Genomic DNA, 10143 nt, shown 5'->3' with positions numbered 1-10143 from the left:
CGCTTAAATGCCTGTTGATGTTGGTATCAGTATCGGTATCGTTATCGTTATCGGTTGTTTAGTTCTTGCGTTCATTCGTTATGTTTTTCTTTATAGTTTTCTTTTTTTTTTGTTTTTGTTTATAAAATATCACATTTGAAGCTTTTATGTAGGAAAACCAATTAGTTTGAACCGAAAAAATTCACTGGCAAAGCAATGGGAGAAGCAAAGCAAATCCTGCAAATCGAGAACCGAAGAACGCAAGCCCTCGACTCGGATCTTATATATATATACATATATATATATATATATATATTTATCTGCAAGTCGCATATTCATTCGATATACATATACATCTATACTTGTGGTGGCTGTGTGCTAAAACTTTGCTTTATTTTACGATTTATCCAATATCTAGAGTTCATTTCATCGTTACTTCCTTTAATATTTTATTTAGACATTTAAAATGCCGCAAAGTGCAGCTTGGGGGAATTTTAAAATTGTAATTTCAGTTTTTCCATATTTCTCTTATTCCATTTTTCATTTATCGATTTATCGTGTTATCGTTTTATCGCTTATCGTTTTGGTGTGTGTGCGTGCTGGAAAGTGCGCCAAAAAGTTGCAACACTTTCATCAATATCAGATTCTTCAAATTGGCTACAACTTGGCTCTAAAATTTCCCCTACAGTGCTTTCGACTTTCTCTTGTTTGTTTTGCTTCTAATTACTGACAGAAGAGGCAGGAGACAGGATATGGAGAAGGTGGCCAATGGCACAGCCCAGAGATGGCAGTCAGAGCTGAAAATATCGATCAAGTGACTATCGATTTTTGGGTTATTTGATTTTGAGGTGATTTGGGTATTTTTATAATGAAAAATTAAAACTTTTGAAAAGAAAACAGATATGGGATTTAAAAATAATCGAAAAATATCGAAAATTAAATTATCGATATGCAAAAAATGTTATTAAATTTTTTGTTAATCTCTTTCTATTATTTTAATTTGATTTACCCAATAGAATAACTATTTATTCCAACATTATTTACCTATTTATATATCGACTTTTGCCACAATTATCAATAAAAAATCGATAAAACGATATTTTCTGGGAATTTAATTTCTGGGCTCTGCAATTGGCATTTTACTGGCTCATTTTTCCAATAGTTCTGGCTCAAAAGGACTCTTTTTTTTTGGCGGGTGAAAAGTTTTCGAAATGGCAATGAAATTTCTTACAATGCTGCTCTATAGATGTGTGAGTGTGTGGGGTGTAGGGGGTGTGTGTGTACATAGACCATCTATTCGTAGGTATACACGTGGGTATGATGTAAGTATATTTGCTTAAGACACATTTTTCAATAAGTAAGTGGAACAACTGGCCAACTGTTTCGATTTCGATATCGATTTCAACTACATGCACATAAATTACACATTTGAATTTCTTGTGGGCTTCCATAAATGCATTTTTCTCTCTCTTAGGCTTATTAATATTTCCATTTGTGTTTCATTTTGGGTTTACTCCCTCGTCGGCTGTGTGCGTCAATTAAATTGTTTATGTGTCCAAATGTATTTACAATTTGTGTAACACTCAGAGCTTAAGTTTACCTAATTAAAGATAATACAAAAAAAAACACACTTTATTAAATATTCTCTTTTATTAATTATCAATATTCGTATAGTTATAATCCACAATCGTTACTCTATGTACAAGCATTGCTAGTTTATAAATAATAAAAAAAATTTTTGTTTAGATTTAGGTTAAATATATATGGGGTTATCTATATATATATATATATGCTTAATGATCATGCTCGCTTATGTTCGCTCATGTTCGTAGACAACATTGTGGTGCAATCTTCTAGATCTAGTTGCCACAATTATCCACAAAAAAAAATATCGTTATCGTTATCGTTATCGATATCGCTTGTTCTACTCCTAGATACGGAGGCAATAAAAAAAATTCGCTTTTAACATATGTGGTGTGTGTGTGTGTATGTACATGAATAAATATCTATATATATCGTTTTTATATATACGGATGTGTGTGTGTGTGTGTGGGTTATACACGTACTCTATATAATATACGTTTTATAATAATATAGCGGTGCCAGATAATACATATATTTTGAATATATATATTTATCAATTCTGTGCTTAGTAACGGTAAGTTTAAAATGTTCGCAAGGACATCTAAAAAAAAAAAAAAACACTTTGATATACATCTATTCAACATGCACAATTCATTCGTCATTGGTTATCAACGGTTATCGGTTATTGCCTATCGATAATCTGCCGGAGGGGGGGGGAGGGGTGTCTATCTTTCTATCTCTTTCCCTTTCTTTTCTTTTCATGCTTTTCCTTTTGTAGTTACTTTGTTGTAGGTACCTTGCGTTTCACTTTAAAGTGTTTCCCTCCCTCTAAATATCCTTTTATATGTTATCGTTAATCGTTAATCGATCTCCCCTCCCCGCTTACAACATATCCGCTATGGAGCCATAGTGTTGTTCCTGGCAAATCGGACGACAGCATTCCTCCACCGCATCGTATTTGTAGTGGCGCCTTCTCTGGTAGTAGCTTCCGCCGAAACGCCGATGCTCTGGCTCGAACTCCTGCTCCTGCGCTGGATCCTCCTCCTCCTCCTCCTGCTCTACCTCCTCCTCATCCACCTCCTCCTCTTCCTCCTCCTGCTGATCCTGCTCAAAGGGATTCAGGCGATCGGGCAGTAGAGAGTGACGGCGTCGGCGGTTCCGTTTGGCAGCCTCTTGCTGTTGTTGTTGCAGTGATGACGTGGACGATGACGTTGAGGCTGATGACGTCAGCTGCTGATGCTGATAATGACGACGACTACTATAGCTACTATAGCTGCTGCTGCTATTGGGTTGGTGGTAATAGTGGATGGCATGGCATGAGGCAGTCTTTGTATTGTATTCCTGTAAATAAAATTAAATAAATAAATATTTTATAGTTTAAAAATAATATAAATTGTAATATTTAATTGGTTTTTTTTACACATAAATTTTGAGGATTTTCCTTAATTAATTTGCAACATGTACAGCTTGTAAAAGGATACATTTTTTTGCCACAAAATTCAAGCTTTAGTTTAAAATTGAAACTCCTCTCAACTCTCAACTATTTTTTGCAACAAAATAGTTTCGTTTTTGTTTGATGAGAAATGCAAAATATTGAAGCCTGAATTTGGGTCAATAAATATTGCTCAAAATTATACAAGAAAATACAAAATGAAAACGAAAACGAAACGAAATCGTTCTGCTGCAAAATGAGTTTTCACTTGTGTGTTGAATTTTGATTAAAATGATGTTCAATATTTTGCTTTTTCTACATTTATTGATGCTGCTGCTAGTGCTGCTGGCTGGTCACTAAATGTTTGTGAATTTCCTGACATTTATTGCATTGCATTTTCGGACTCAAAGGCAGATAGAATTGCTGGCGGCAAGGTTCAACAAGTTCAAAAGGGGGAGATTCAAGCAATTGACTTTTGCCAGCAGCTTCTTCTTCTTGAAATCTTTTATCCTTCTATCTTTCTAGACTCTTTTAGACTCTCCTAACCTCCACTTCCTGCTTTAGAAGTTGGCTTTCCCCTAAAACCCAAACACTTTTCCCACTCAACTGAATATTGTCTGCGCTAAAATTTGTTGCCACAATTTGTGCAACAAATTTTCGTGTTTCGGTGTGTGTGTGTGTGTGTGTAAATAACCAACATAATGGCAGAAAGGTCGCATTCTCATAAAGTTGCCGCTGACTTTCAATGGGTATTCCTGAGCTCTCCCTTCCTGTGCCTCGCATATTATCAATAAATTGCATCTGACTGCCAAGCAGACAACAAAAATGGTAGCCCTAGCCCTGGCCCTCTAACTGGGAAACCCCTGCTGCCACCTGAGGACTAACCCGTTATTAAGAGAGAGTACACTGAGAGAAAATTCGGGTAAAGAAAGTCTTGAAGAGCGTGAAATTCAAATTTATTGTATTTAAAATACCTTTTTTAGGGCTTATTTTATTTTTGTTATTAAGAAAAGGTATATATCCTTTTATTTATTTTTAATATTTAATAATTATTAATTATTCTTAATATTTATTAAATTATTTATTTATTTCCTTGTATTTTTTTTTTAATTCTTTCATAATATTAAATTAAATAAATACAATATTTAATTTTTTTTATATAAAAAGTAAAATATTCAATTTAATTTTTATGTAATAAATTTATATAATACAAATTAAATATTGTATTTATTTAATTTTAATCCCAGATGAATTATTTTTTATTAATTTATTATTTATTAAACTTAATTATAATTTATTAAATGTCTTTCTATATAATTGTATCGTTTAAACCCTTTTATTAATTTTTTTAAATTATTTTATTAAATTTTAATTTGTAAAAATTAATTTTTTAAATTCCCTTTTATATCTATTTCTCTGTTGAATCCTTTTATTTATATATAATTTCCTTAATTTAATTAATTTAATTTAAATTTAAATTTCTAAAATTCCCTTCTATATCCTTTTTCTCCATCAAATCCCCCATAGTTTCCAGTGCATTTTGGGCTTGGACCCTGTCGCACCGCACCTTGTTCTAATTTATTTATTGTTGCATGCATGTGCTTTTATTGGGCGTCCTCCGGAGCTCCGCAGCTCCGTTGTCCTGCCTTCCCCCCCAATTTGACCGCAATATCGGCTAGGAGAAACACCCCACCTCCTCCTCCTCGCTGGACTTTAACAATTATGTTTTTTGCTGGAAGGAAAGGGGACGGTCAAAGTCAACACTGGAAAATGTCTGACAATTTGATGCACTTGCTGCCATTTGGTGCCAAAGTTATTAAGCACTTTGCGAGGCAGAGGCAGCACCAGGACCAGGACCCCGGCTAGTGACAGTGCCAGGATAATGGATAATGGATAATTGGGGAGTGGAAGTTAAACCCAACTGAGCTGGCCAGAGAGGAGTTTTAAAATCGGCTTAAACAGGCAAATGTATTTCGAATAAGCCGCACACACACACACACACACACACATGCCGGACCCCCGATGCCCTTTCCCTTTCCGTTTGACTTTTTTGTTTCAAGTTTATTGATGTCGATGTGGGTTTTTCATGCCTCAGCAGGGAAAGCAGGGGCAGCTGGGAGGCAAAGGGGTAGGTAGGTATCCAGGCCAGACTCGTCTGCAACGTGACAAAACCCATTATAGATGCGACCGCAAAGATAACACTCGCTTTTCGGTCCAGACTCGACTTCTGATGGATGCCCAAACACAAGTGTCAAGCGTTGGGTAGGGGTCTCAGCCCAGTGGCCCTTTGCCCCCGGAGAAAGGTAAACGAGAAAGGTCAGAGATGGCACAAGGTACAAGGTACTTAACACAAGGGGTTTAAAGTTTAGTTTAAACTTATGAAATACATACTTAAATGGTGTATTTTTCATTTTTCTACTTAAAAAAATATGTTTTTATATTATTTAAAATTATTAAAACTATTTCCTAGGTACTTTGCTATAAAAAAAAGTACCTAGAAACAAGTCAGAGTAATGCCACTCTGCACTAAACTTTAAAAATAAATACTTAAATGATGTATTTTTAACTTTCCTACTTAAATTAAAACATTTTTTTATTATTTACATTATTTTCCAAGTACCTAGCCATAAAGAAAAGTACCTAACAACACAACAAAGCACTGCCACTCTAGATAAAACTTCAGAAATAAATACTTTAAAAATGCATTCCTAATTTTGCTACTTAAATTAATATATATTTATATTATTTAAATTATTTAAAACTATTTCCTAGGTACCTAGCCATAAAAAAATGTACCTAGCAAACATGTCAGCACTGCCCAGGAAGCCGCTTTGCCAAAGTTTCCATAAATTTCATTTTGTAACCATCAAAAAGTTAAGTCAACGATAAATTGAATGGCTGCATGATTGACTGAATGAATGAATGAATGAATGAATGAGAGGCTGGCTTGCCTTTGGGCCCCATGAAAGTGGGCGTTGGAAACAGGTGGAGCCCGGCTGCGGCTGTCAGTTGCTTGTCGGTCATTGTGTGGCTCGTTGCGTTTCGGCCAGACATCAAAATCCACAAGCAAAAAAAAAACAAAAAAAAAAAATCATATCAGAGTGCCAAAGAGATAAATGGGAAACGGGGACAACAGGACAACAAAAAAATATCAACGATTGGGCACAAAAAAATGGCTTAAAAATCGGACAAAATAAAATTAAAAAAAAAAAAAAAAAAAAAAAAAAAAAATAATAATAATCCTGTAAAATTCCTTAATTTATAAACATAAGCTTTTCCTTTTTAAAATTTTATATAACAATAAAGTTGATTTAATTCAGAAATATGCCTTTTAAAATATTGCTTAACGAATTGTGTGCCCATTAATTTAATGTTTTTCTCTACAATCCAGGTTTAATTATGCATTAAAAGCTCTTTTCATTTATAAAAAAACTAATTTATTAACAATGAAAATGAAGGAAAAACTATGGCAAGGAAACCACAGCTATTATTTCCAGCACAACTGTGCGAAGGTGTGTGTAGGTGTGTGTAAAAAAGCGTCAATATAAATATAAAACAGGCGACAAAAACGATGCCAAAAAGTCAAAAGCCTTCAAAAAGCAGAGAGGGGAGAAGGAGACACCACCGTACAAAAAAATAGGGATATATGGGGGCGTAAACCCCACCTCAAAACACCTTCTTTGCGCCCCAAACGTTTTGTCTGTGTGGGCGTGGCAACGACATGTGACATGTGCGCCCTCCTGACAACGTCATGGCAACTCCCCCTCTACGACAATAGTGCGGAAATATTAAATCTGCGCCAGAGCACATGGAATACAAAAAAAAAGGAAATCATTTTTGGGCCAACAATGGGGATATTTTAACTCTTTATATAAACTGCAATAAACACACAGGGGCGGAAGGTAAACTTAAAACTGATTATGTGTAGCATCGACAGGCAGCTGCTACCTCTGATCGTTTTCCAGGTGAGGAAATATGAGTTTGATTGGGACAATCATTGCATATTGTTTGGGAGGGGGAGTGAAAGGGTTGAGGAGCAAGTGGAACTGGATTATATGGGGGGGATTACAGGTGTGAGATTATGCGTTAAGACACTTTTAGGGGGTTATTAAATATAATTTAAATGTTATACAAGGGTTTTAGGCTTGAGAACACATTTTAAATTGAATAAATTTTAGTTTAAATTAAAGGGAAAACTTATGAAAGGGTTTTAGGTTTGCGAAAAAAATTTATAAAGAATTAATACAAGTTTATTTAAAGGAAATATATATTTTCTATATATTTACTATTATTATTTAAACAAAACAACATTTTAAGTTTAATAAATAATCCTAATATGTAATAAAAAATAATTTAAAATCATTATAAACTCTAAATAATAATAATATGTAATAAAAAATCATTTAAAATCATTATAAACTCTAAATAATGATAAATTCTAAATATTAAAAGCCATTTGGGGACTTATTTAAAAGATATGAAAAGGCTTTAGGCTTTAGAAAAATTTATGAATGGAATTAATTTTAGTTTATAGTAAAGAAAATCTCTAAAATATTTATTACCTATATATTTATAAATATTTTTTAATCAAAACAACCTTTTTTGTTAAAATAAATACCCTAATATTTAGGAAAAATAATTAAAAATCATAAAAAATTAAATAAGAAATAGGGAAAAATTAAAAAAAAAATTATTTAAGGTTATATTAAAGGAAAAGTATATGTTTATCAACCGTTATATATTCCCTATATATTTAATATAATTATTTTTTAATCAAAACAACCTTTTTAGCTTAAAAAATTACCCAAAAATTTAGGAAAATTAATTTAAAACCATAACAAATCTAATAAGATATAGGGAAAAAGGGTAAGGATATGTTTCTCAAGCTCTTTTATATTCCCCATATATTTTATCATAATTATTTTTAAATCAAAATAACCTTTTAAGTTCAATTAATTAGAATATCCAAGAAAATTAATATAAAATCAATATAAAATAGGTTAAAATTAAGCTATAAGACTGACTCGTTATCTTAGAAAACGAATTACGCCTTGCCAGAGGTTCCATTAAAATCGCTCGGCCAGAATGGGGCCAAGTTATGCTTCCTTCTTGGCCTGCGACCATCCATCAAGTGGCGAGGGGGCATTGCCTACTTTGCAGCGCGAAGCCAAAGCAGAAAGTGTTGCCTACTTTTTTGGGCCATGCACTTAAAGCTGCTTCAAGGCGCACTGTGTGTGTTCCGTTGTGTGTGTGTGTGTGTGTGTGTGTGAGGACGTCGTTGTTGTGCTGTGTTGGGAAATTTCTGACAGGTCATAAATTGGCGCAACGGGCGGTTCATTCGTTGCCTCACACACACCCAGAGTGGGAGATATATACGACATATATACACATACATATGTATAGTATATGCACCCTTCAGTTCCAGAATTCCTCGCCCGTCCAATTCCTCGCGGTATGTTCGAAAAACAAAAACAAATTACATGGGCCTCGTTCAGTGAAGTTCGAAACAAAATAGCCGAAACAAATTCTACCTACGTTCGGCTACTGCCGAGGGCTTCACGAAGTTCGTTCTTTATATTTGTTATTGTTTTCGATCTACGTTCGGAGTAGCGGTTGCGAGAATTCGTAAATTAGAGAGAGATGGAGATGGAAGGAAGGGAGGAAAGAAAATTGGTGTCAAAAACAAAGAGTATTGCACCGACGTGAGAATGACCTTTTTAAAATAAGTAGAGTTATTTAAAAATATTTAAGATTATATTTAATTAATTTTTACGAATAAAATCGTGTGGGATATAAGCACGTAAGAAAATGTGCTTTAGACATGGCCGAAATGTTCATGTTTGATTATTGGCCCTTTGTGAATCTAATTGCAAGGCATTGCCTTGTCGGCTATACCCTGACACGCGCGAGAATTTTCGGTGTTCGGTTTTGTCTTCTAATTCTCTTTGCATTTTGAGTTGACTGCTGTTGCATTCAGAAGTGTTTTGCGTATTAGTTGCGTAAAAATGAAATATTATAAGGTAAGTGGATCTTATTTGCATTCAATTATTAATTTTAATTGCGGAATTGACGATTAAAATGGATGCGACTTCAACCTAGACGGTGTGAATGGGATTCAGTACGGAATTACAAAGTTTTTTTTATCCAGTTTAAGTTGGTATGTACTGCAATTTACAATTTGATTCAAAAATATGTATGTACTTATGTATTTAATTTACAGATAAAACAAGTTTCTTAAAGGACACAGCAGCCGACAAAGGAGGCCCGTGACACGCACTTATGTATGTACATATGTATATATATGTACATGTTTAATTTTGCAGAAAAATGTAATGCTACCAAAAAAGTGAAGATAAATAAAAATATGCAATCCATAAATAAATAAGAATTAAATTACATCGGATTTTTATAGGAAGGGGGGATTTTTCAGGAATTTTCTATAGGTTTTCATCTGGGATTCCTCGACGATTCCCCAAGCGATTCCCGCAAGATTCGTCGACGATTCCCCGTGCGATTCCTCGACGATTGCCGCCAGCGATTCCTGTGCGATTCCTCGACGATTCCTCTAGCGATTCCCGCAAGATTCGTCGACGATTCCCCCAGCGATTCCTTGACGAATCGTGCACGATTATCTTTCGAAATTCCCGGTGACTTTCCCTGGCGATTCGTGGCGGATTCTTGGCGAATTTCGAATTCGTGGCTGGGATCACCTTTTGTATGGAAATTCCTCGAAGTTTTGTATGAACGTTCCCTGACGATTCGTCAGGGATCTATTTCGGTTCCGTGAGGAATCGTAGGGGAATCGTTGAGGAATGGAACTGAAGGGCAGTGATGTCCATGCCGTTGTTGTTGTTGCTGTTTGCATTGCGTTCGCCGGCAAACAAAACCAAACCAAACGAAATGAAAACGCATATTCCCAACAAAAGCTCTTGCACAAATAAAGGTGTGAAGCAGCAGCAGCGGCAATAATAATAACAACAAGCGGGAGGCCAAGTGGCATTTTGCCACCGCCTTCATTTACATATATACAGCGTGTATTTTTTTTACACTTAATGAAGCGACGACCAAGGACCAGCGACCAAAGTATGAAAAAACACAACAAAAAAAAAAAAACAAGCGACAGTGGCCAAAGCAAACATGGAATTCCA

General features: G+C 34.7%; 1 protein-coding gene and 1 long non-coding RNA gene across 2 annotated transcripts in view; one reads left to right on the top strand and one right to left on the bottom strand.

Moving 5' to 3' along the window:
* Window positions 1-2764: 2764 nt before the first annotated feature.
* LOC108082920 (hornerin) overlaps window positions 2765-10143 on the bottom strand; it is a 94887-nt gene continuing 87508 nt past the window's right edge. The window contains exon 8 of the mRNA XM_070288036.1: window positions 2765-2904. The gene's annotated coding sequence lies outside the window, so the exon portion shown is untranslated. The remainder of the gene's footprint in view (window positions 2905-10143) is intronic.
* On the top strand, window positions 8952-9362 carry LOC121502149 (uncharacterized). The gene is made up of 3 exons (XR_005990833.2): window positions 8952-9015; window positions 9095-9152; window positions 9216-9362. It is a non-coding gene; the product is annotated as an uncharacterized lncRNA (long non-coding RNA).

The sequence above is a fragment of the Drosophila kikkawai genome, chromosome X (genome assembly GCF_030179895.1).
Source record: "Drosophila kikkawai strain 14028-0561.14 chromosome X, DkikHiC1v2, whole genome shotgun sequence".
NCBI classification, from domain to species: domain Eukaryota; kingdom Metazoa; phylum Arthropoda; class Insecta; order Diptera; family Drosophilidae; genus Drosophila; species Drosophila kikkawai.
This window is presented reverse-complemented; position numbering and strand designations above follow the sequence as displayed.